The following is a 7,071-nucleotide window of genomic DNA, read 5'->3' as shown; positions in this document are numbered from 1 at the left end:
TACAAAAAGGATCTTGTTCAGATATTTAGATGTTTACACATAGAATACCTGCACTGCAATTTTAGCCATCAAGGGAGTTCAACTGTTGAAAGCTAAGAACATCACTTTGAGATCAACATGCCCAACTTTAACCGATTTCTCTCAAATTGATCCTTGCTGAGAGCCTTGGTGAAGATGTCTGCAATTTGCTCCTCCGTTGGACAATATGCGAGCACAATATTTCCCTTCTCAACATTATCTCTCATAAAGTGATGTCTAACATCAATATGTTTTGTTCTCTTATGATGGACAGGATTCTTTCCCATACTAACAGCACTAGTATTATCACACATAAGAGGAATTTCTTTGATGTGAATCCCAAAATCTTTCAAGTGTTGCCTGATCCACAGCAACTGAGAACAACAGGCTGCAGCAGCTACATATTCAGCTTCAGCAGTTGAGAGAGCCACAGAGTTCTGCTTCTTGGTACTCCAGGAGATAAGTGATGATCTAAGGAAATGAGCCATTCCTGCAGGATAGAAGAGAACCAGGTTCTCTGTTTTCTTCAAGTATCTGAGAATGCGTTTTGCAGCCTTTTATACCATGCTCTTGGAGCTTGCTTCAGACCATATAGTGCCTTATTCAATTTGAACACATGATCTGGCAGTTCTGCATCTTCAAAACCAGGAGGTTGCTTGACAAACACTTCCTCCTTGAGATCTCCATTCAGAAATGCACTCTTCAGATCCATTTGATACAGCTTGAACCCCATGAATGCAGCAAAAGCTATTAAAATTCTAATAGCCTCCATTCTGGCAACAGGTGCAAAAGTCTCATCATAGTCTATTCCCTCTTCTTGATTGAATCCTTGCATCACCAACCCGGATTTATTTAGGGTAATCACTCCATTTTCATCAAGCTTGTTTCTGAAAACCCATCTGGTTCCTATTACTGTTCTGCCTTCAGGTCGAGGAACCAAGTACCATACCTTGCTTCTTTCAAACTGATGAAGTTCTTCTCGCATAGAGTTGATCCAATCTGCATCAATCCTGATCTAGGAGCAGACTGGTTGAGTTGATCAGCATGTTCTTCTTCATCAAGAGAGACATCATTTTTTGGGGAGTTTGATGTACTCTCGCTGGAATTCTGAGTAGTACCCGGTACCTCATCACACTTTTCCACCTCATCAGCATCTTCAGGTAGACTATGATTTTGATCATCACAGTCATTTTCAGTTGTTGTTCTGCATCAGCTTCACTTCCTTCAAAAATTTTTTTTTTGAATTGAACAGTTTCATCAGATCACCAGTCATATGTTTAGAGCATCCACTGTCCATATACCAACATTGACTGCTGCTCCTCTCACTCACTTGCTCCAAGAATCACTTGTTTAGCTTGGGAACCCATTTCAATTTGAGTTCCCAATAGGTAGACAAAGGAGTGATCAGATTGTATTTAGTCCAGTAGGGTAGATTTTGAAGCTTTTTAACAAAAGACATTGGAGCATTTACAGATTTTTTCTTTGAAAATCTGTGAGTTGAAACTTGCTTTGAAGGACCAGGTCTCTCTTTTGGCAAATTTTGCCTTTCAGCATAATTGGAGAGTCTTTCATAGGAATTTCTCCAGCCAGCACACTCTCCCTTTAAATGTCCATTCTTACCACAATGAAGACATAGCAGATTGTCAGACACAAACACATACTTATTATGAGGATTATAAGGAGGAGTGATGTTCAAACTTCCTAGCCCTCTTATTGAAATTGCTCTGAGTTGTTGCATTTGACAATAACTTTGAGGATTTTGTCCACTTAAGAGATTTTTCAAGATCTTCCTTAAGTTTGACAATATCCTTTTCCAATTTGTTGCTCTTCTCCAGAGACAATCCCAGCCTTTTCTCAGAATTTTTAAATTTTCTTGAATTTCAACTTGTAAACCATTTGACATTCCATTTAGCTTTTCAGCTTCTTCAGTTATCTGATTCAACTGGTTTTTAAGTTCAGAATTAGCAGACTCTAGAGACACCATTCTTGACATTTTCTCTTCAAGTTTAACTTTGTTTTCAGTTAAACTGTCAAGTTCAGCATTCATTGTGTCTCTTTCAGATGTTAACTCAATTACAGAATCAATCATGACTTTTGCAAAAGTTCTCAATTTTTTAAGAGAATAATTATCCAAGTCATTTTTCATATCAAGAAGAGTTACCTGACTATCCTCTTCTTCATTTTCTGTGTGAGCCATGAGAGCAAACATTTCATTGAAGACAGTTTCCTCCTCATGTACAGCCACCATAGACACATCTTTTGATTCATCAGGGTCTTCTGAATCACTTGATGAATCACCCCATGCAGCAAGAGCCTTTTTGACCACCAAGTCTGCAGCAGCTTTTCGATCTCTCTTTCCGAGTACCAGGTTCCTTCTCTTCTCTTTGTCACTTCTTGGCTTTTGATGTTCCTTGTTTTCATCCTTGAGCAGAGGACACTCTCTGATAAAGTGCCCAGCATTTCCACACTTGTAGCATGTATCACCTTGAGTAGCATTTCGAGGACCATTTGTTCCTCTTTTAAAAACTTTGTTCTTTTTCACAATTTTTTGAAACCTGTTGATGAGATATGCCATATCATCATCGCTGGAATCTTCATCTGATTTGTACTTCGGCTTCAATGACTTATCCTTTTTGACTTCCTTCTTTGATGAATCATGATTTCGATTCATCTCATGTGTCTTCAGATTACCAATCAGTGCATCCATAGTCAGCACTTTCAAATCTTTGGCTTCTGTGATGGCATCAATCTTGCTTTCCCAAGATTTTGGAAGAATACGAAGTACTTTTCTGACTTGTTTGCTCATGCTTATAGGTTCACCCAGACTTCGCAGCTCATTTGTAATGGAAGACAACTTTGTGAACATGTCATGAATTGTTTCTCCTTCCTTCATTTTGAAGTTCTCATACCTTGAGGTAAGCATGTCAATCTTTGATTCCTTGACTTGTTTAGTTCCTTCATGAGCAGTCTTCAAACAGTCCCAAATCTCCTTAGCAGACTCACAAGCTGACACTCTGTTGAACTCATCAGGTCCTATCCCACAGACCAGAAGAGTTTTTGCTTTGTATCCCTTTTCAATCTTTTTCGTATCGGCTTCATCGTATTTCTGTCTAGGCTTTGGAACAAAATTAGTATTCTCTCCATCCTTCTCTTCCATCATTGGAATAAAAGGTCCATCCAGTACAATATCCCATAACTCGCTGTCTTCAGCCATGAGGTAATCGTGCATTCTAACTTTCCACCAACTGTAGAAATGTCCATTGAAACGGGGAGGTCTTGTTGAAGACTGACCTTCTTCGAGGTTAAGTGGAGCAGCCATTCTAGAGCAAATATCACTTCCTTGGTGTTAACCAAATAGATAGTGCCTGCTCTGATACCACTTGATAGAATATGTGCCTTCACTTAACAAGTAATGGACCAGGTCCCTTACTACACCCCAGAAAAATACCAGAAAGTTAAATGCAGTAAAATCAACACAATGATTTTACGTGGAAACCTCCTTGCTTAAGGGAGTAAAACCACGACCTGTTCCACAGTCAATCGTTTTCACTAATCTTCAAAAGCAAAAGTAAAACACGATTACAACAAACCTAAGAAAGAGTTATCAATCTTACAGTTAAGCAACAGTCCCTATTGCTTAACAAGCCTAAGTAGAAAACTATCTACCCACTAAGCTATCCCACTTGGACAACTTAGACTTTCAACACTACCCACTGATTCCTTTATAGTTTCAGGAATAGTTTACAATATAAGAACAAGAGAATATATTCCTAAACAGCTGCACTAAAAAGCTCCAGAGATTTCTGCTGTTCTTGGAATGATTCTGCCTTTGCTTGGTAGTAGCCTTTGCAAGTGTTCTTGAAAAGTTTTTATCAAGTTGCAAAAACTGCCCAAAGTGTTTAGGAAAGTGCCTTTTATATGGGCAAGTCACTTTCCTAAACTTCTTTGCCATTGGCTGGAAGAGTCACACTTTCTGACGCCATCGGGAAGTGTGCACCTACTTTCTGTACCGTCTCCAGCTGGCAATCGACTGGCTCGTCATCATGAGAGCCTGGTACCTCTACTAGGTCCCTGGGTTTGTTTCATCTGCAATACTCAAATAAGAAACCTGCAATACTCAAGTAAGAACCTGCAATACTCAAGTAAGAAGCCCGGTACCTTTATGAGGTCCCTAAGTTTGTCAAATCATCAAAACTACAAATAACATGACTAATATTCTGTTGTCCATTTGTTGTCCAATTGCCTTGCAAACAATCATAAGTAATATGATTGAGAAAGAACAGCTTACCATGACCATATAGTACATTTTGACATTAAAGTTAATTAAATCTGTTTTGGTTGTCTGCACTTTATAGTTTTATGTTATTAAAAGAATTTTTTACCAAAATAATTTATTATTTAAATCAATTTACGACAGTAATATAATTTTTTAAAACTTTACAAAACTAGTATAAACGTTGTTGATAGTAACGTATTAGGCCATGTTTTAATTCAGCCAAGAAACGGACCAAAACTAACAGGGAACAGCGTTAAAGTTAGAATACGTTACTACAAGTAACGTTTTGGAGTTTAAGTTTGAATACGTTACTGCAAGTAACGTTTTAGAGTTTAAGTCGAAATACGTTACAACTGGAAACGTTTTAGAATTATTATACTAGATCCTTCTATCTTAAATCCAATTTATCCATTAGACGTACTTCCCTCACCTTATACCCTAAACCCAATTTCATATTTCTTCCCCTTTCTTTCCCTCGCTAAGAGAGCATATGCACGCTGCTGGTTCGATTCTCGTTGTAAGTGTTGCCGGAAAAGGAGAGCCATATAAGTATTTCGAGAGGTAATTTCTTTGCTTAAGGTTTGTTTTTCTTAACAATTCTCTGCAAATTTCAAATCTCAACATATATCAAGAAATAGATTATGCTCGAGTTCTATTGTTGCCTAGTGCAGTCTAAGATGGTCTGTCTTATATCAACACACTTCTAAATTAAAGAGAATGACCTTAAAACTTTTAAATGTGATTTCATTACTTTATATCACTTTTGAAGTGTGTCGCCAAGAAAAAATTACATAATAATTCGGGCTAACATTTAAGTTTACTTTCATGTGTATTTCATAGGTATTTTTATGGCTAATTATAATGAATACAAGTTGGATCCCAGTCCATTGGAATCGAATGTGTTAACGGGACAACTTACTCATAGATCACAAAATATATGTGAAGGAAATGTTAATATGATTCTTAATACGAGGAGAGAAGATCGAAATATTTGGAATCTCATAGAGAAATATCCCATCCATCCACGAGTTCTTGAAGTAATTAGATTATCTGGATTATATGGTGTTTACAAATCTAATCGGCCTGCTATTGACCATAGTTTGATCACTGCACTAGTTGAGCGGTGGCGTCCCGAAACTCTCATACTTTTCACTTTAGAACAGGCGAAGCAACAATTACCTTGTAGGACGTAGAGGTGTTGTATGAATTACCTGTGAATGGTGATCCAGTACTTGGTAATGAAATGATAAGGACCATAGGGGATTGGCAAAACATTTGTCAAAGATTATTAGGTTTTGTTCCTTCTCGTGAAGACTTCAAAACAAATTCCATCAAGGTCGTTGCATTTAATTCACATATGTTAAACCAGCCACATTTGTCGAACATGGCAACACAAGATATGGTCAATCAGAAGGCAAGATGTTACATGTTCTGGATGATTGCAGGTATGATGATGGCGAAAACATCTGGTGGTTATTTGAAGCTTATGTACCTGCCTATGCTCGAAGACGTAGATAAAATTGGATCTTATAGTTGGGGGAGTGTGACCTTGGCATACTTGTATCATTTTCTTTGTAAAGCTTCACAGAGTACCCAAAATGAGATAGCCGGATTTTTGCCACTACTTCAGGTATACCTAATGATTGTACATATAATTTATAATGTTTCTTTCAATTTGTCTCCGTAGTGTTATTGGAGGATTAATTTTTTAGGGATGTAATCCTACAACTCTTTCTCCCAGATTTGGGCGTGGGAGAGAGTCACTATTCTCCGTCCTCAAATAGTAGCCCACAGAGATGCGAGAACTATTTCTCATGTTGGTTTGCCTAGGGGTCCACATGCTACTAGATGGTTTGCACATCTTAGTTGGACGAATACTACCAAGCATTTGTTGAAAGTTTATAGGGATGCACTTGACTCTATGATAGAAGATCATGTACAATACTTTTACTTATTTATAAATATTGTAAATGTAAAGACTCACTTTGCTCTTTTCTTTTTTCATGTAGTTTATTTGGGAACCGTATTCTGATGACTTAATTGAGAGTCTGCCTCTCTATTATCATGCTGGACGAGACATATGGCGAGTTACAGTTCCAATCTTTTGTTGGGATGTGGTCGAGGTTCATTTGCCAGATCATGTTATGAGGCAATTTGGACTACAACAAGCTATACCAACTTCGTTTCCATTTGATTCCAACCACTTTCGCCATGATCGTCGGGGAACACCAAATACAAATTGGGAGTTGGAACATGCACATTGGTTATCATTTTGGAACCAACGTCTCCAATATAGTTGTGATGCACCGGTTAATAATGAACCACTTCACTATGATGATCCATATCTTATTTGGTTCAGGAGCATTACTCGTCTTGTTATTGGTAATCCTAATTCACGTCCTCAAAATCAACAAGGTTATGTGCCTAATTCGACGGCATATGAAACTATGGTATGCCATTTATTGATTAGTGCTGTTTAGTGTTGTTGCTGCCAAGTGATTTATTTGTCTTTATTGATTTTAGTGTTTCGTTTATTTTGTTTAGTGTTGTTGCTGGCAAATTTTTCATTGTTATTGGTACACTGCTAAGTGTTCAGAAAAATGCTTAAGGTAATATATATAGGAAAATTAAAAGAGTGAGAGTAGTGAAGTGGGGCTACTGATGAGGAGATGTAGATGTTATTTTCATTTTTATGAATGATTGGAATCAGCCAGTTGCATTTTTTAGTTGGCAGTGAATTCATTGCTTAAGTGATAATCCGATCTAAATCATCAGAC

This window comes from Solanum pennellii, chromosome 1 (assembly GCF_001406875.1).
Source record: "Solanum pennellii chromosome 1, SPENNV200".
Classification (NCBI taxonomy): Eukaryota; Viridiplantae; Streptophyta; class Magnoliopsida; order Solanales; family Solanaceae; genus Solanum; species Solanum pennellii.
Note: the sequence above shows the minus strand (reverse complement) of the source record.